The 21,083-nt window shown below is 36.0% G+C and overlaps 1 long non-coding RNA gene and 1 pseudogene across 6 annotated transcripts in view; one reads left to right on the forward strand and one right to left on the reverse strand.

Annotated features, from left to right (window-relative positions):
- LOC123385428 overlaps window positions 1–21,083 on the forward strand; it is a 385,056-nt gene that overhangs the window by 150,206 nt on the left and 213,767 nt on the right. For 5 of the 6 annotated variants that reach the window (XR_006597899.1, XR_006597901.1, XR_006597896.1 and 2 more), the window contains one exon: window positions 14,967–15,006. This is a non-coding gene — a long non-coding RNA (uncharacterized LOC123385428). Of the gene's footprint in view, window positions 1–8,185; window positions 8,258–14,966; window positions 15,007–21,083 lie in introns of all 6 variants that reach the window. The other variant, XR_006597900.1, reaches the window with a different exon arrangement.
- LOC101091112 overlaps window positions 15,017–21,083 on the reverse strand; it is a 57,555-nt pseudogene continuing 51,488 nt past the window's right edge.

Raw genomic sequence — 21,083 nt, forward strand, 5'->3', positions numbered from 1 at the left:
GATCATGTGAAACCTGCTGAGAGTTAGAAATAAAGTACACAGCACATACCTTTTCTAAATGGAGATGAAATAAATAATATTAAATCAATCAATCAATAAATCAACCAATAAATAAATATTCTCCTCCCTCCATCCCAGTTTCTCTAGGGATTAGTTGATAATACTTTAAAAGAGTGTAACTATTACAGATGGGGGCATACCCATGGAAAAAGTTGCTAATTTGGTTTAATTCAGTGCTCTATCAATTCAGCTAATTAATAAAATAATAATAATGATACACAGTGCAAATACATAATGACTTCTGCCTTTTGCTGCCAGGGAGCAAGTTCTAAGTGAGGTGTGACCAAAGATGAAAGGACACAAGTAGAAGATTGAGGTCCAGGGTGCTATATTGGAAGGAAAGGCCCGGAGTTTCCAGCTCCCTGCTATCTCCCTGAAAGGGAAGTTAGCTGAAGATGTCTCAGTACCTGCTCCATCTTTGGGGTGGGATTCCAAAGAACTTTCTACCAGGATTAACTCCATCTAGCAGTTTCTTCACAGCTCAGTGCCTCACTCTCACTTCTCTAGCTGGACACACTTCTCCAACCCTTCCTCGTCCTTAGCCAGGAGGGGTGCTGAAGCAGGAATGTCTTCCCAAGCTTCCTGTAGACAAAAGGTGTCAATATTCCAGCTTCTCCTGTCTTGTCTCTAAACAAGTGTCTGGCCCTTTAAATTTTTTGAAGTCCTCTCCACCCCAGCTTTACCATGGAAATATAGGAAATGGGGAAGCTATGCTATTTTTGCATAAAACTTACCTGGAATATGATAAAATGCTTTGGACTTAGGGTTAACTTCTAGTGGGTATATGAATATGATTTCTAAATAAGTGCTATTTAAATTTAGTCATATGAACATTCAGAAGCAACATAATGATACAATAGTTCAGAGCATGGAGTCTGAAGATAAGCTGTTGGGTCCAAGCCTAAGTGTAGACATTTTTTCATCATGTGTCTGAGAAAATTGGTTTGCCTCAATTTCTTCAAATGCAAAATGGCATCAGTAATAGTAACAGTAATTATACCCAGCTCATGGAGGAACAACTGAGTTAATATAGGTATTTAGGAGCATACCTGACATGTAATAGGGATTCCATAAATGTTAGCCTTTTTATGATACTGGAACCTGTGTGTGATGAGGACAGAGGACTGGGTAAATGGAAGGAACTTGGAATCCTGCATCCCTAGGCTGGCCCTGTCACTTATTAGCTGTGTAGGTATGGGTAAGTTACAAAACCATTTCAAGTCCAATTTTGTACATTTGTAAAATGGAAATAATAGAAGTATGTGTTTCATAGGATTGTGTGAGAAATAATGAAATACTGTATATAAAGCCCTAATACATAATGAGCTATCAATAATTGTTATTTATTTTGTTTCTCTGGCTCTATTTCTTATAAGCTGCGTTACTTTGGGCATAGTTCATTCATGGAGTGGGGAAGGGGGAGGTTACATAATACCTGTTTTTAGAATTATTGTGTAGATTGTATGACAAGCACTTAGAACAAGGCTGGGCAGATAGTAATTGATCAAAAATGTTAGCTTACTGGGGGGCCTGGGTGGCTCAGTTTGTTGAGCAACCAACTTCAGCTTGGGTCATGATCTCACAGCTCATGAATTTGAGCCCTGCTCAGGTGACAGCTCAGAGCCTGGAGCCTGCTTCTGATTCTGTATCTCTCTCTCTCTTTCTCTGCCTCTTCCCCACTCAAGATCTGTCCCTCTCTCTCTGTATCTCTCTCAAATATAAATAAGCATTAAAAAAAGGATAGCTTACTGTAGTCTGTCCAGAGGTGTTTAGATCTGGACCCTAAATTAGTGAACAAGTCAGAAGGAAAATAGAGAAAAGGTGCCTAGTGATGAAGAAAGGATCACACAGACTTCTTTCAAGTTCTCTGGGAAGCTCTCTCCTCCTCAGTGTCTACTATCTACTTCCAGCCCACCTCCCAGGCTTTGTCATATGTCTTAGTTCATTTGAGCTGCTGTGACAAAAATACCATAGGCTGACTGGTTTAAACAACAGACATTTATTTTCCATAGTTCTGGAGGCTGGAAAGTCCAGATTCGGTGTCTGGTGGGAGCCACTTCCTAGTTCACAAGTGGCTATCTTCTCACTGTAACTTCACATGGTGGAAGGGAGCAAAGGAGCTTTCTGGGGCCTCTTTTATAAAGGGCATTAATCCCATTCACGAGGACTTTACCCTCATGGCCTAATCACCTCCTGAAGGCCCCACCTCCAAGTACTGTCACATTGGGGACTGGGCTTCAACAAACATGAATACTATAGTACAAAAGTATTTTATTCTTAGGGCTCCTGGGTGGCTCAGTCGGTTAATTGTCCCACTCTTGATTTTGACTCAGGTCATGATCTCACAGTTTGTGAGTTTTAGCCCAGCATCTGGCTCTGTGCTCACAGGGTGGAGCCTACTTGGGATTCTCTCTCTCCCCCTCTCTCTCTTTGCCCCTCCCCTGCTCACCCTGTCTCTCTCTGTCTCTCTCTCTCAAAATAAATAAATAAATAAACATTAAAAATCTATTTTGTTCTCTGACATGAGGGAGAGATTAATTGGAGGTAGGCCTAGTGTTTTTTCTAGCCCCTAACTAAGGACTATAAGACACACAGGGCATACTTACCCATAGAGACTGAACCATCTCTAATTGTAAGTGACATGGAGTGATCCTTGAGCCTTTGATGGTCTCCTGGGACTCCTATGCTTCTGCCATCAGGCTGATTGATCATTGAAATTCACCTTCTAATCTTTATCACTTCAGCTTGAGACTCTGACACTTGTTAAATCACATAAGCCCTTGAAAGGATAAATACTTTCAAGCTGTCTTCAGTCAACATTCATTCATTTTGTCATCAGTATGGACTGAGCATCTGTTCTGAGTAAGGCTAGGTACTAGATCACAGGGATATGGAGAAGAACAGAGCAGACCTGGTCATCCCATTTTACAGACCTCAAATGTATAATTCTGGTCATTTATTGGCATTTATTGTGCAGATTTTGTAGTGGCATGGGCACAGAGAACCAAATGGTACTGGAATTTCCTGTAGGGGGGAAGAAGGCAAGACCAACCAGATAGGGCAAGAGCATGGTACAAAAAACACCTTTCTGGACATTGCTTTAGAGCTAGCTGGCTTTTCATAACCGGCTGCTTAAATTCCAAGCAGGCATGAGAGACACTTTTTCCTTCTGCCACCTTCCTAAAATTTCCTTATTGTACCAAAACATATGTCATCCACTTTTGAGATGCAAAGCTTGGAATCTTACTCTGTGGCCTGAGGAAAAGAAATACCCTTTTACTTGGGGATGGGCACTTCTTGCTAATTGTTTAAAGACATATTTCTGTCCATAAGATTTTGAAAATAGTATCTAAATTGTTTATTTGACATCAAGGAAAGGCATTTGGAATCAAGAATATATTTCTATTACAAATTTTAAAATGTTTAAAAAATACTTAGATGTCAAATATCCTTAGTTGCCAAATTCTTCGTTCAACTTTCTCCTTATTTTCACTCAAATTGAAGGTTTTTCTAAAGACAGAAAGCAGAGTACTTCCTAACATACAATATTAGATTTTTGCATTATTGGCCAGTAAACAGGATATATTTTGGCCATAGGTGTTTGAGAAAGTAAAATCTTTCAACAAGTTTACTTTCTGGGGGAAAAAAAATCTGTTTTTTTAAGGATCAGGAAGGACGGAAATGAGGACTAATTCCCTAGAAAAAACCTGACAAGCAGACTGCCTGTAGGACATGAATCCTTGTTTCCTAAGCACAGGCAGGCTGCTGAGTGTTTTAGATCCAGTGATTACACAATCTGTTATAATGTAAGCAGATATCAATTTTAAGCTCAAAACAGATTTTCCTAGTGTGTCATGTGTAAAAGCTCTTTCCAGATGAAAAATAAAAATCTGATTGTAGTTTTACTGTGAAATACTTTAGCTGAAGAGAACTATAAAAGAGATTGATTCAGGTATGTTTTCCATTTTTCCATCACCAAAAGCATTTTTTTCTGTATATGTGGCTTAGTTACCTGATTAATCCAGGGAAAGATCTCAGTTATGCTGGCGATTGTATTTGCATTAAAGTGGTTGAGAATTAAAACACTTTTTTAATGTTAAAATTGTGGTGTTACTTTCACAGAAAATATCCCTGAACACACTGAATTTGGTTGTCTGTAGGCAAGATTTTAATTAGCAGTATTGTTGGAGAGTCAAATTCCTCTAAGGGCCTGGCAAAGAGGGCTGGGGCCTTCAATACCTTCATAAATTTACTTACCAGATTCATTTCTAACATATCACAAGATTTATAGGAACTGTGCAAAGTATTTGGAACCAGCACTATTGCTAATTTCCAAAGAGAGGAATAAAAAGGCTTTGACCTAAGTTCCTGAAACATTTGTGTGGCTGCTATTTTGAATTCTAGAGATACTTTTGCAAAAGGTAAAGTGCTTCCAGAAAGACTCCCCATCCTGCAGCTTTATTTACTGACAGAATTTTGAAGTAACGTTAAATAATTTATAATTTTCAGCCACATTTAATTAATTTTCCGCCTCATTACTATTTACAAGTGCTGTCTCATATTGAATAATGACTTGGTGTTGTTTGTTTGCTGGATACACCACTATGGTAAGAATAAAAGCTGCAAATTTGCAAATGTAAAGAAATGTTGTTTAAAGAACCAAAGAAAGGGGAGGGCCGTGGGGAGAGCTTCACTTATTCTATAGCCTTTAATTGTATAATTAAGAATGTTCATGAAAATTTGAAACAGAAGTTCTGAACCTGGCATCTGTGGACCGTACCTCAATTCTTAGGCTGCAGAGCCTCTGAATCTACTGATACTGTAAGCAGAATTTAAAATGTGCGTGCATATATGCTTTTTACTAGATTTTCTAACTTTTTTCAGATTCCCAACAGTGTTCAAGGTTCAAAAAACCAATTAAGAATTATGCTAAATTTTAAATAAAAAATCAGTGAAGATACAAATAATTTTTGGAAGTTGCCATAGGATTAATTTTCTCCCAAATGATAATTTAAGGATGTCAGAGAGCATCTCTTCAAATGAATATATTTATCAAGTGCTTATTACAAGGAAAGAATCTTTTTACTCTGCGCTCTCTTGGTATAAAGTACTTGTTCTAGTATTTAAGGCATAGTATTTCCTATTGAATAATGACAGCCATTTGTAAAATTGCTGACATGAAAAAATAGAACAAACTTGCTATTTCACAGGGAATTGAACATTTTGGTTATCAAAGCATTATGTTATGTAATTTAATAAATATGGATAAGCAAATCTCCAGCAATTGAATGCAATCTTTCTCTGTCACTTTTGTTTAGCACTTCAGTTTCCCAATTACCTTCATACCATCTTGTTTGATCTTTATGATTATATTTTGATGCATATGTAGCAGGATTTGTAATGCTGTTGTTGTCACAGATGAGCAAAGTGAAGTTATTGCATGAGTTGCCTACAGCTAATAGAAGCCAGGCATGTAGGTCTTTTGACTTCTAAAATGTGTGTGTTATTGCACTGCAACATGTTGCCTTTCCATATGTAACATGACAGGTATTATTCTCACCCTAATAATTCAGGTTATGTTGGTTATTTCTATGACTCATGTAATCACTGTGCAATTCAAAATAAAACCTCTCATGAATTAAGCCTTCTAATAACTTGGATTCTAAATTAGGTGACGTAGGCTGTCAAAATATTCTTTTCTAATAATAAAAGTGGTTGTAAAGCAAAGTTCATTGTACATCATGTGGCATGTTGCAGGGTCATTTTTGGTCACATCAGTAAAATCACTAACTTTGTCACCTAGTCCCTAACTTACCTAGTCTAACACTTTCTTATGTTTTGTTTGTATGTCACGTATAATAAGAAGGGATGTTAATTTCTGTGAAACAGTAGCACTAAATAAGTGTGTATGGAATACAGATGTGGGAAAATTGCTCAGGCGATTTACATATGCTTCTTTTGTGTTATAAAATTATCAGTTTAGTTCAAAATCATTGATTGAGCACCTAAATTGCCAGATGCAGTGATGGATTCTATGGATACAATGGTATATATGATGAACTCTGTCCCACATCTCAAGGAATTTATATATGATGGAGATTTGGATTGTGTCAATCCACATTTTTTTATATGTGATACTTGTGTGGTACAATTGTGTGAAGTAGTGGAAGCCAGGATATCTGGAGATTGGTTTAAATCTCTTTCCACCAACTGACTTAATATTATGGATAGAAGCTATAGAAGGTCCGTGTTTGGTCCTTTTAGTTATTAGTGCTTTGCAAAGATGGAAACTTCCCCTCTTGAGGATAGCAAGTTCTCTACTATGAAAGGTGTTCCAACAAAGATTTGATGAGCTCTTAGGAAGGATTGTAAAGGGGCATTAAATAGTAAGTAGTTATTCTAGGGACAAAGTTTTCTTCCAATTCTGAGGTCCTATGACTTGACAAATCATTTAACTCAATGCTGCCTTAAGTTTCTTTACCTTTCGAAATAAACTATTTTATCTATTTACGTTATAGGATGGCTCTCTAGTTTGACAAATATATAGTGGTGTAAAATTGCTGAAAATGAGTAATTAGTCTTGCAAATTTTTTGCTTACTTACAGTTTTGTTTTTTACAAAAGAAGAAAATCAATTAGTTTATATACTTCTGCAAACTAAAAAAGGCTCAGATTGGCTATTTCTTGATAGAATTTCTTGTTACTACTGAAAAAAATCATTAATACAAAGTCATTAAATTTACTTTTGTTACTAGTTTATTTAAGGTTATCTGGAGGAAAAATAAAAATAAATATTCATATAGTCTTTTTAAACAGCCTTATTATGGCCTATTATAATTTATGTACAATAAAATCCCCCTTTATGACAAGTAAATAATTGTTAGCCAATTTATAGAATTGTTTATTCATAACCCAAATCTAATTTTATTTTATTTTATTTTTTTAAGTCAATTGATTTTGAGAAAGAGAGAGAGTATGATCAGGGGAGGGACAGAGAGAGAGAGAGAGAGAGAGAGAGAGAGAGAGAATCTCAAGCAGGCTCTGTGCTGTCAAGGTAGAGCCCAACTCAGGGCTCCATTTCACAAACCGTGAAATCATGACCTTAGCTGAAATCAGGAGTCAGACACTTAACTGACTGAGCCACCCACACCCCCCAAATCTAATTTTAGAACTTTCCATCACCCAAAACATCCCTCAAATCTATTTGCTGTTACTCCTTATTCCAAATCCCAGGCCCAAAGAACCACTGATTTGCTTACTGTTTCCATAGATTTATTCTTACTGGATGTTTCAGATGAATGGAATCATATGATCTAGTTTTAAGAGTATGGCTAGAGGATCACCTATGTTATATGCATTCATATTTCATTCCTTTTGATTGTTGAATAATATTCCATGGTATAGATATGCATATTTTGCTGATACATTCATCACTTGATAGACATTTGCATTGCTTTCAGTTTTTTACTATTATGGATATCAGTGCTATGAACATTCATTTGCAAGTCTTTTTTGGACATTTCTTATAGGTAGGCAGGTAGATACCTAACAATATAATTACTGGAATGTATGATGAGTTTATGTTAATACTTTAAGAAACTGCCCTGTATTCCAAAGTGGCTATACATTTTACATTCCCATCAGCAATGCATGAGGATCCTGGTATCTCCACATCACTTGGCTTTGTCAGTCTTTTTGATTATAGCAATTCTAGTTGGTATGTAGTTATATCTCATTGTGGTTTTAATTTCCATTTCCCTAATAATTTGAACATGATACTGAACATCTTTTCAGTACTTATTAGCCATATGTATATTTTTAAAAAATATTTATTCAAATATTTTGCCCAGTTTTAAATTGGGCTATTTATGTTTTTATTATTGAGCTGAATAACATGTTTATATATTCTGGATACAAATTCTTTATCCAATACATAACTTGAATATCTTTTCCCAGGCTGTGGCTTGTCCTTTAATTTCCTTAACAGGGCCTTTTGATGAGCAGAAGTTTTGTAATTCTGATGAAATCCAATTTATTACTTTTATTCTGGGGAATTATGCTTTTGTTGTCTCTAATCAATCTTTACCTAAACTTGAATCTCAATCATTTCTTGTGTTTTCTTTTAGACATCTTATAATTTTCGGCTTTACATATAAGTCTGTGATCTATTTTGAGTTAATTTGTGCCTGTAATGTAAGGTAAGATTTAAGTGGGTTTTTTCTTTTTCTTTTTTTTTGTTTTTACTTTATGTATGGAAATCCAATTTTTCCAGACTATTTGTCTGGAAAAAAAAAGAAAACAAAGAAAGAAAAAATGCTTTCTCCATTCAATTGCTTTTGTATCTTTGTTAAAAGTCTGTTGTCTGTAAGTATTTGAATCAATTCCTGGACAGTCTATCATGTTTCACTGATCTATTTGTCTGTCTTTATTCTAACCCCACACTGCTTGATTACTGTAGCTGTATAGGAAGTTTTGAAATCGGATAATGGAAGTCCTCTTCTGTTGTTCTTTGGCAATTCTATGCTTTGCTATTGCAAATACTTGCTTTGGCAATTCTGTGATATGTCCTTTGCATTTCCATACAAATTTTAATATTAACTTGTCAGTTTCTAACAAGTTTTCTGGAATTTTTGATCAGGATTGTGTTGAATCTATAAAGTAATTTGGGGACAACTGGCTTCTTATTACTGAGTTTTCTGATTAATGAACAAGATATACATTTATTTAGGTCTTTAATTTCTCATTGTTTTGTAGCTTTCAGTGTACCAGTCTTTTATATCTTTTGTCAAATTTATCCCTAAAGAGTTCATATTTTTAGATACTATTGTAAGTGACATTATTTTTTAAGTGTTAATTTCTGATAGTATTGTGCTGAAATATGTAAGTAATATTGTTTTTTATATATTCTTTTGAATCCTAACTTAGGTAAATGTAGTTTTTTGAGGTTTCATCAGATTTTCTACATAGATGATTACGTCTGAATAAAGAAATGTTAAATATTCTTTTCCAGTGTGGATGCCTTACATTTCTTTGTATTTCCTTATTACACTGTTACACTGGCTAGAACCTTCAGTAAGATATTGAATAAAAATGGTTAGATCAGATGTCCTTGTCTTGTTTTTAATCTGAGGAGGAAAGCACTTAGTCTTTCACCATTAATATATTAGTCATAGACTTTTCCTTGATGTTCTTTATTAGATTAAGAGAGTTCCCTTCTATCCCTACTTTACGGAGAGCTTTTATCAGGAATGACTGTGAAAAAGTGTCAGACACTTTTTCTGCATCTATTAAGATGGCCATTTAGGTTTTTCTTTTTTTTAAGTTTATGTATTTATTTTTGAGAGAGAGAGAGAGGGAGAGAGAAAGAGACATGATGAGAGGGAGAGAGAATCCCAAGCAGGCTGTGTGCAGAGCCCAACACAGGGCCCAATCTCAGGAACTGTGAGATCATGACTTGAGATAAAATCAAGAGCAGGACTCTTAACTGACTGAGCCCCAAGGCACTCCTTTTTTTCTTTACTTTTATAATTTTTTAGTTAATATGGTGAATTATATTGATTGATTTTGAGATATTAAACCAACTTTGTACTCTTAGCATAAACTAGTTGGTCATAATATACTATGCTTTTTAGATATTGTCAGATTCAGTTTGCTAAAACTTTGATAGAAATTTTTATTTATGTTTATAAAGGATGTTAGTATAGTTATTTTTTCTTATAATTTTTTGGTTTTGGTAGCAGGATGTAGTATGGTTTGGGAAGTACTCTCTCCTCTTCAATTTTCCTGAAGCAGTTTACGTAGAATTGATATTATTATTTTTTAATAATTGGTAATATTCACTGGTATGCCATTTGGGCTTGAAGTTTTCATTGTGGGAAAGTTCAAAACTATACATTCAACTACCTTAAAAGATATGTGATTATTTGTGTTATTTTTCACTTCTTGGTTGAGCATTGATAGTTTGTTCATTCAAAGAATTTGTCAGTTTTATCTAAGTTGTAGATTTTATTGGTATAAAGTTGTTTATGTCATTTCAATATTAATGCTCACACATCATCATTTTAATATCTATAGAGTCTATCCTTAGTAATACTTTATTAATCCTGATATTGATAATCATGTCTACTGTCTTTTTTTCATCAGTCAGGTTAAAGGTTTATTAATTTTACTAATTTTGATTTTCTCAAAGACCAGCTTTTTGTTTCACTGATATTCTCTATTGGTTTTTGTTTTCTATTTCATTTGTTTTTTCATTCTAAATTTATTATTGCCTTTATTCTGCCTATGTTGGATTTAACTTGATATTCTTTGTATTCCTTAAGATGGAAGCTAATAACGAATTCTTTCACCTTTTGTAGTTCTGAAGAGGACTTCGTTTTGTCTTTCTATTGGATTCTGGGCATAGGATCCTGGGTTATTAGGGACTTTTTATTGTATTTTAGTTTTTTAAAGATGTTGCTCTATTTTAATTGTTTCTGATAAGAAGTTGATATTATCTTTACATTTGTGACTCTATAGGTAATGTGTCTATTCTCTGGCTGCTTTTAAGATTTTCCTTTTATCACAGGCTTTAAGCAATGTGATTATGATGTGAGCCTTGGTGTAGCTTGCTTCATATATCTTGTACTTAGAGTTGATTGAGCTTCTTGGATATGTGGATTTATAGTTTGCAACAAATTTGGGAACATTTTAGACATTTTTCAAATACTTTTTCTTTTCCCTCTGCTTTTGTTTCATTCAGGGATTTTGACTGAAATTGTCCCACACTCACTGATACTTTGAACGTTTAAAAAAAATTCCTTGTTCTGTGTTCATTTTGGTTAGTTTTTATTGCCACATCTTCAAGGTCACTGACTTTTTTTCTATAATGTTTAATCTGCCCTTAATCCCATCCAGTGTATTATTCATCTCACACATTATAGTTTTCTTCTCCAAAAGTTCGATTTGGGTCTTTTTACAAAAACACTGTCCATGTTTCTTCTTAATTTTAAATATATGGAATGTAGTTATAACAACTTTTAATATTCTTGTCTAACAATTTTAACATCGATATCAGTTCTGGATCAGTTTTGGTTGATTAATTTTTTTTTCTCATGATGGTTTCTATTTTCTTGCTTCTTTACATGATTAGTAATTTTTTTATTGGTTCTCAAGCATTGAAATTTATCTTGTCTAGATACTTTTGTATTCTTACAAATATTATTTAGATTTATTCTGTGACACAGTTAAATTACTTGTGAGCCATTTGATCCTCTCAGGCCTTGCTTTTCAGATTTGTTATGTGGAACAAGAGCATGTTTATTCCAAGTCTAGTTATTTACCACTACTGAAATAAGACCTATTTCAGTACTCTATACAGTGTCCTGTCAATTATGAGAATTTCCAATCTGGCTGCTATGAGAAAACACAATTTTTGATCTGCTATGAGCCACATGTACTGTTCCCTTTAATCCTTTTGGGTAATTCTTTCTCTAGGCTAGAGTAATTTCCTCATATTCATGCAGTGAACAGCACTCAACTGAATACTTTAGGGGATCATTTGCCAGTATCTAGAAATCCCTTTTTGTGTATCTCTCTACTCTTTAATACTCTCTTCTGAGAACAAACTACCTTGGTCTCCCCAAAATAGAAAGTTGCGTGTCTCCATTTGGTTTTCCCCTCCCTGCTGCATCCCCTGGAATATTTTTCAAGGCAGTAAACTGGGGCAGTCATAAGGTTAATCTCATTTATTTCCTATCTCTCATGGTCACTGTATTTTCTTGCCTGCAGTCTAGTCTTTTGAAAAACATTGTATATTCCACTCTTTTTTTGATTAGAGGGTAAATTTTGTCCTTAAAATCCCAACTTTGCAAAGCATAAGTCCCTCTCAATCTTCTTTTGTAATAAGAGTTCCTTATTTTCCAAGAGACAGAGCAAGCACTTATTTGGCCACACAATTTGGCCCTTACACATTTGCTTGCTAAAAACACAATTTTCTAAATTAATCTCTTGAGGAGTTTTTTTGATCAATTTTCTAAACAGTGGTAAAACATCTTTTCTTTAACCCCTATTGATCCTTTTAAGAACACAGCAATTTAATTGATAACATTCATTTTATTGCACAGTTTTCAATTAGTCCTGGCAGGTTTCTTTTCTCTGCTTTTCTCCTTTACAACTCTACTGCAGTGTCGGCACAGAAGCCCTATTCCTTCTGGCAAAGATGCCTCTGTGCAAAGTTTTTTTGGGATGACTAGCCTAAAGATGGTTTCTTCCAGCTGCAGTTTAAAGTGTTAGGCTGAAGAGAGAGCCTAATTCATTTGATTTCTGATCTCTATGATAGCATATCCCTCCCTAAGCAGTGTGAGAGTCAAGGTCAGCTGCAGCTAATCATCACAGGATTTGAACTTCAAAAAAATGGAAATAGAAGGTTTTCACAGAGAGCCCTTATATCCTTTTGCTTCCTTTCCAAGACTTACAAGAGCAACTTTTTTTTTTCAATCTCAGGGCAGAATGAAATCATTATTCAGTCTTATCCTAAGGGGGTAAGAATCTAACTAAATATCCATTTAAAAATATTTCCTTTTCTTAACATGTACATTCCTCAATGGATTTTGTGAGGATTACTGAGCTCCTGTTTTTGTTTCTGTTTTTCATTTTTCCTTTTTGTAAAATAGACTAGGCTCCTTAGAGGAAAGTAATTCAATAAAATACTTGTCTAAAGTGTGAGGTTTAGAAGACATCTGTTTAAGAAGGCTAGACAAGGAGGAAAGGGAGGAAATGACTTAAACATCAAGGACCCTACATACAAGCATGCCCACTCATTTTGTGGATGAAGACTTACTGGCAAATCTATTAGGCCTGCAGAGAAAGCTTTGGGCTCTGGGCCAGGTTGCCTGGATTCAAATCCTGGTTCCTCTCCTTACTGGCTGAGCAATCTTGGCCAAGTTACATAACTTCTCTGTATCTCTATTTCCCCAGCTATAAGTTGGGGGGGTGGGGGTGGTAGCACCTCTTTTATAGGTTTGATATGAAGATAATTCAAGTTAATATTTATAAAGCACTTAGACTAGTTCCTGGTGCCCAGAAAGTACTATATAAATATCATATAAAATATGCATTTTAAAATATATTTACTGAGAAATATAACTATCTGCTGACCCAAGAATCACCCCCTGTTCGGAACTGTCATTTTATGCAAATATTATGAAGGTTGAGCTCTATTGGGAAATGTAATTCAAATTTCTATAAAAGTACTTGCGTAGAAAAGTTTCTTGTCTCCTACTACAGTAAATTAACAAAGCATTTTTTCATCAAAAATGTATTGAAGGCTTCCTGGATATTAAGCACAATGCAAGGTGCTAGGAATTTAAAGATGAATAAAGCCTGCATTTCACTTAAGAACATTACAGTTAGCAAAACGAGTAAATGGATAATTTTAAAATGGTGTGCAGATGCAGTAGCAAGATTGTTTCTAAGAAGTACCTGATAAAAGTTTCTAACCAAGGTGTGTGTGTGAATATGGGGCAGGACTTGGGAAAGTAGGTCAAAGAAAACCTGCTGGAGTTGGTGAGTGTAAGTCAATCAAGCCATTAGAAGAAAAGGGTGTTCCTGGCAGAGGGAGAGAAACAGCATTGTGGCTCAGGGAACAAAGTCAGTCATATGTTCAGCACTGCTGGAGCTTAGTAAGAAAGTGGCTCTGCAATTTGATGAACATTACCCTTCTTTGCTAGCAGCTTTTACTGGTGATCTCTTTAGATAGGGCAGTGTTGTCTTTAAAGAGCTAATAAGCAAGAATGGGACGGTGGTTGCTAGGGTGGAGGCTGGGTCCTGCAGGTTGGCCAGATCCTGTTGGGTCATTCTAGGCTCTGGAACTGGACTCAAACTCTGAAGTTCAGGACACAATTTTATTACTTCTCTGAGAGGTGAAGTGAGTCACAGGGTTGATACATAATACCTAGATTCATAAGACACTGATTTTCAAGCAGATATCATATTATGAATACACACAGAACTCTAAATCTTACACAATAGCAAACCTACCACATGGTCACACTACTACCAGTTCTCATTGTGTTGGGCAAATCCATTTAGGAAATCAGATTAGAGATCAGAATGCTGACTGGCCAGCATCATAACTGAACAAAGATCATACACATTATTGGGAGACATTTCCAACAATCTAGATTAGTGGAGAACCCACTTTTTTTCAGTCTGCAAACATCTCTACCTCAATGACATATATCATCCCATGAGGATGAGAAAAGTATCTTTCTGGAGACAACTGAATAAAATTTGATAATTTATTGCTTCATGGTTTCCTAGTTTTAGAATTGTGTAATGTAATGGACTTATTTTAACATGCCCTTATCTCTGACTAGGATATTACAATATACAATAAGATACATTGATTGACTTAGCAACAGCTTTCCCTAACACCAGATTCAAATTATGTATGTTATGTTGTATTAAAGAAACACTGTGTTCTTCTTCTTTTTTTTTTAACACTTATTAATTTTTGAGAGGGAAGGGGGAGGTGGGGCAGAGGAAGGGAGACAAAGGATCTGAAGCAGGCTCCCTGTCATAAGCGTAGAGCCCCATGTGGGGCTTGAACCCCGACCTGAGCCGCTTAACCGACTGAGCCACCCAGGTGCCCCTAAACACTGTGGTCTTCTTAATTGGATATGGGGAGGAGGGGGTTTCTTTGTTTCTCGACAAAGAAAAAATTGTAAAACCTGTCCCATTGTAAGTTACTACTGTAGTGTTGATATCATTCATCATCTGTTGATTTTTTTGTTAGGTTTCAAGGGATAATTTTGTCTTTACCTCATATCTAAAATCAGAGTTTTTTGTTTTTGTTTTGTTTTGTTTGGTTTGGTTTGGTTTGGTAGCTAACTGCTTACTAATTATAGCTTTTACATGTACTTCTAGGGCCAGGCAACGAAAGAACTGCTTAAACATGCATCTCTGGGTAAGTAAAGAGTATTAATGATAAAAACCAAAATACTATAAGAAAGTTACTATTCCTCGTTTGCAAACTTCTGAAGCAGAAGAGAAAAACCTGAATGTACTATATTTTCATTTCTTTTTTTTTAATGTGCAAGTATTTATTTTAATTACTTGTATATGAAGGTCATTATTTTGGACAACAGCAAGGCATTTTGTTGTCCACTCTTTCCATTCCCAAAGGCATCCACAGGTTTTGGTAAATTCCCATTATCCTCGCGACTGTGTTTCATACTAACTGCAGGGCTGTCAGCAGGTTCATCATCAATCCACCTCCCCAGTGCTTTGTACACTGCAACTTGCATAATGAGATAAAGGCAAAGATTGAGGGAGTGCCAGTCAGCTCCTTCCAAATGGTTGCAGCCTTGCAATAAGCATGCGAGCCACTGGCAGTGTCAAAATCCAAATGTGTGTCCAATATCACGGGTGAAAGTCTTCCGGGACTGATGCAGCCAAACACTAGTCACTTCTGGAGTACAACTGTTATCAAAAACTAAATAGTCACTTGAAGATATTTTCTGTGGCTTGTTCACTTTGTCTTCATAGCATGAGTTATAAAAATCACTGCCATACCTGGCAAAGCTGAATATCCCCATACCATCTGTCAAAGAGGCCTGCCCAAAGGCAAAATTCCAGGAATCTCTTGGGTAAAGATCAATCATTGTTATTCCCACATTACAGAAGACGTCTCCAGGTTTTTTCTTTTTTAAGAACTTTGGGATGTGCCCTGCATGAATTTGTAGGTTCTGTGTGTTATCATTGACTCTAAAAGAGCTCCTCCTTACAGAGACAGGAACTGGTTCTAGGAGTTTTACTGTCAAGCCATGGAAGGATGCTTCACAGTAGCCCTTGAGCCATTTAATATATTCTTCACTGATAATTCTGGTGTTTCCTAGAGATCCAATGCACTGTATATAAATACTGCATTTCTCTAGAGAGAGTGCCTTTCTGAAAGGAGCACTGAAAAATTGCTTGAAGTCTTGGGGAGCCTCAAATGAGAGATGATCCAGTCTGATTGCAAATGCAAGGTAATAGGTCCAAAGAGATCATTGTCTGGCTTGAAGGTTTCATTCAGCAAACGCCATTTGCCAGGATCTAATTTCTAATACTGTGACACAAGTGTTGGGTTTTTTGAGATGAGAGTTGTTTTTTGTGTCTGTTCAGAGTGCCTTACTGTTTGTATAATGACAGGTCTCTTCCATTCACATTGTGTTCCTATGTAGAGCTGACATCCTTCCTTCTGAATGTGTCAAACAGCTGTTTCACCATGAGGCTTTAGGGAGGAAGGCTCCCATTGAAGTTTTTGCCTTACAAAGTTGGGCATGCCTGGGCAGGTTGGGAAAGTACTCTGCAGAACACTTTCACTCGCCTCCCAGCCGGGGCCACCCCTGTATGCCTTATATTTTCATTTCTTAATTCTTTCTTTTTTGGTACGTCACTTAGGACAAATTAACGCTTTGATCTCATCAACATTTTCAAGTTACTGTCTTCCCATATGAGCTCATTGAATATTTTTTATGTCATTTGAATTTCGTAGTACTTTAATCATTAAGTCAGTAATGTTGCCTTGAGTCTCGCAGTATAACATCTACTATATGGGACAGATAATTATCTATAAAAAAAAGTAGTTGGTGAAGTAAGATACAACGCATGAAAAAAATATCAAATATTTTTCATTAAAAATCAGATAAAATTTGTTTTACTTGAGAATAAAATTATTCATGAATTTTGAAAAACAATTATAACAAGGATTGAGAGCAGTTAAAATTTAATGATTCGGGTGGGACCCATAATGATTTAACAAATGTGTAGGTTAACTAAGTGATGACACATGAGACATTTTAGAAAAGGAAAAGTATGAGAAAAAGCAGATGGAAATGAGAAGTGTGTGTGTGTGTGTGTGTGTGTGTGTGTGTGTGTGTGTGTTGTTGAAGAGTAGGCTATAATAAGAAGTAGTCCTATTGGTGGGGGGAGTGTTCCTGTTATGAAATACCGGTAAATATATTTGAATGGGTAAAAAATGCTACCATTTATAAAGTCCTTACAATGCGAGGTGTCCTGCATAAGTTATCTCATTTCATTCTTAATCAAAAACCCGTGAAGTAGGTACTGTTCTCATCTCCATTCTACAGATGAGGAAGCTGAAGCTCAGTGCCTAAGGTCACACAGCCAATGAATAATGGAGTCAGGTTTGGTACCTAGAGAGATTGTCTACTGAGTCTGGGCTACTTCTGTAAGAGAATCAGGACACATATTTCAGAGTCTTAATTAGAAGAAACACGAATTCTGACTTGCCTTAAGGTGACAGAGCTCATTATAGTTCTCTGAGTGATTTGGGATGAGCTCATGAAATCAATGGGGAGAAGGGGATGCATGTGAGGACAAGTCAACAATACATAATCACCATTGTCTTATCTGTCCCTGCATTTTTGGATATGTAAAAAGATGAATAGCATAGATTGCCCTCACCCCAACACCACCCATTTTCCCCTCAAGCTCTTTCTGGTTTAGCTGAAGGAACTAGGCTGGGCCCCATTTGTGGGCACTTTAAGAGGTTTGGGTAATTTGGCCTGCTGGGAGGGGATTATTTTGTAAACCAGGAAAACAAGTGAATAATACCCTCAATCTGGAGTGGATGCAATTTTTGCTTAAACATTCATCATACTCACCTTAAGGTTCATTTGAGCTGGCTATAATTCAAGCTATGCCATCTTTTTATGAACACATACCATAACCTCAAACATGTTTCTTATCTGCTAAGTATGACAGTATGCTCTGACATCTGACTTTCTCTTTTCTTAAATACTCAAACCTTGGCTTTTAATGAAATCCCACTACACTGATGGTCTTTTTGAATGATTCATGCTTTTAATTTTTCTCAAAGATTCAAATGTGCTTTAACATTGGTAGTTCCGTAAATCAATAAAATAAGTAGATAAATTAGTCCAAGCAGCAATATAATTTTTCTTTCCCGTGCAGTAGACAGAAATAGTTTACTAACTTCCTAGTCAACCCAATTCAGAAAAGCATATTCTTGTTAAAAAAAGAAAATGACATATACACTCCTTCTGTTTAGGTGCTACAGTCTCTGAAATTTTCTGTAATAATAACAATAAAATAAGCATGCTTTTGGTGTATATATATGGCCAAACCTTAAAACTCAATGAGCAGTGTTATTGCCAAGAGTAATTATTATTCAGATTTTGACCATATGGAACATAGTTAAAATAACTGCTTTAATGTCTGTTTTCTACAAGTTCTTTCATCTATGACATTTTGGAGGCTGTTTCTACTGATTGATTTTTTTCCTTCATTATGGGTCATATTTTCCCACTTCTTTGAATATCTTTAATTTTGATAGGATGCCAGACATGAATTTTATGTTGTTGAGGGCTGATATTTTTGTTTTCTTTTAAATATTCTTGAGCTTTACTTTGGGTTGCAGTTAAATTACTTGGAAAGAGTTTAATCTTTTAAGATGTTCCTTTTAAGCTCAGTTAAGTGAGATCAGAGAAGCCTTTAAACGTAGGGCTGAATATTCCCCACTGCTGAAGAAATACTTTTCTGAATACCCTACATAATGCGTTTTGCATTATGAGGTGTTTTTTTTTTTTTTTTTTTTCTATTCTGGCTGGTGGGAATATGAACTATTTTCAGCTCTGTGTGATCTCTGAAGATGGTTCTCCCTGATCTTTTCTGGTGGCTTTCTTTCTGCTTCATGTGGTCTCCTTACACATAAGTGCTCATCAGCACACAGCTGAAAAGTCAAGGGAAACCCTTAGCCAATTTCCACATCTCTCTCTCTCTCTCTTACTCTCTCCCTCCTTCCCTCCCACCTCTCCCTCTTTCCCTTTTCCTTCTCCCCTCCCTCTCTGCAGTGCTTCTCTCTTTGTGTAACTTTTTCCTGTCCAGTATTTTGCCCTGCAAACTCTACCCACTGTGTCTTTGCAATTTCTTACCTCTGTCTCCTAGCTCAGGAAGGTTTTCAGACTCCCTGCACTGTGGCCTGGACATGCTGTGCTGGCAGTGAGCTGGGGAAATCCCATGGCTCACCTTTTTCCTTTCCTATCTCTCAGAGATCACTTTCTTGTGCTATCTGTTGTTCAATGTCTAAAAGCTGTTGGTCCATATAGTTAGACTGGTCTTCTAGTTGACTAAGGATGGAGAGTAAATCTGGTCCTGGTTACCTGTCTTGGTTGGAAGCAGAAGTCCAGTTATTCAGATTTTAGATCTGCCAAAAAATAAAATAAAAATTTGAAAATTTATGGAGCCTATAGTAAATTATGAGAGACTTCATTGTGCTCAAACATGAATCTGGGATCATTTAGATGTTTTGTAAGCCCTGTGAGCAGAATGTGGATGTCTTCTAGATCCTCATTATGTTACTTCATCACAAAAATCAATGTCACAAAATTCTGTTGTACTACAAATCAAATTTTTGTAAGGAGGAATGAGCCAAACAAAACAAATAAACAAACAAAACACAATTACTTTTTAATTTTTTTAATGTTTATTTAATTTTGAGAGAGAGACAGAGACAGAGACAGAGAGAGAGACAGAGTCCCAGTGGGGGGAGGGGCAGAGAGAGAGAGGAAGACACAGAATTGGAAGCAGGCTCCAGGCTCTGAGCTGTCAGCACAGAGCCCAACACAGGGCTTGAAATCATGAACTCGAGATCATGACCTGAGCTGAAGTCAGATGCTTAACCAACTGAGCCACCCAGGTGCCCCACAAAACACAACTATCAACTGCATTTGGGACCAAAACAGTGGTGATATGTATGTTTATATACATGCAAACATGTATACACTTTGTTTTGAATGGTGTTATAACTGATAACTGACAATTAAAATTTGAGTATAATAGATCTTATGATTAGTTGGATTCTTGGTTAAATTAATATTAATTTGATATATCTTGTGTTATGCCTTATGTTGAAAATCTTCCTAGTATTTTATTTATTTACCTGGTAAATAAAGAAAATTCAGTGTAATATACTATTTCTCATATATCTATGATTCTAGTAGTAGTTCAGTATTTCAGTAGTATCTTGAACATCAGTAATCACTTTGTTCTACAAAGATGTGGCCAGTATAGTTTAACGAGAGCTCAATTGTCAATACACTGATTGGATAAAAGATATTTAGCCTTTAGAAAACTGAACACAAATATATTCTCGCATGAAGCCTGGCATATAGTTAAGGGAAAGTCCCAGCAGGAAGGTCCTGGCTAGTGGGGATTTGGCAACCAGGAATCCAACAGAATGCAATAGGTGATTTGCAAGTAAAGAAGAGATTTGGCAGTAAATTGAGGAGTGTTCCAGATCCAGGAAGAGTGTAATCTTTGGAAGGTATAGGTGTAAGTCATATGGGTAGACACGTTGGAATTAGAACTTTAGTCTCTAAGGAAAATGGAGGAGAGAGGGACAGGCAAGGTCCTTTTTCTTCAAGGAACTGGGAGAATGAGAGGAGGGCACCTAGATAAAAAAACAAGGAGTTAATATCCAAAAAATATAAAGAACTCCTACAACTCAATAGAAAAAAATCCGATTAAAAAATGGCCATGGGGTCTGGATAGACTTTTCCAAAGAAGATATGCACCTGGCCAATGGATATATGAAAAGGTGCTCAACATCAGGGGAATGTGAATCAAAACCACAATGGGTGAATCAAAACCCCACACCTGTCAGAATGGCTGTTATCAAAAAGATGTGGAAAAATGGGAACCCTCATGCATTGTTGGTGGGAATGTAAATTGGTGCAGCCACTATGGAAAACATATGGAGGTTCTTCGAAAAATTAAAAATAACTACCATAAGATCTAGTAATTTCATTTCTGGGTATTTAGTTGAAGGAAACAAAAACTCTAACTCAAAAAGATGTATGTACCCCCATGTTTATTGCTGCATTATTTATAATGCCAAGACATGGCAACTAACTAAGCGTCTATCAGTGGATGAATGGTCAAAGAACAAAAGGTGTGTGTGTGTGTGTGTGTGTGTGTGTATGTGTGTGTGTACACAAAGAAGAAATGGTGTGTGTA

Source organism: Felis catus, chromosome B2 (genome assembly GCF_018350175.1).
Source record: "Felis catus isolate Fca126 chromosome B2, F.catus_Fca126_mat1.0, whole genome shotgun sequence".
NCBI lineage: Eukaryota > Metazoa > Chordata > Mammalia > Carnivora > Felidae > Felis > Felis catus.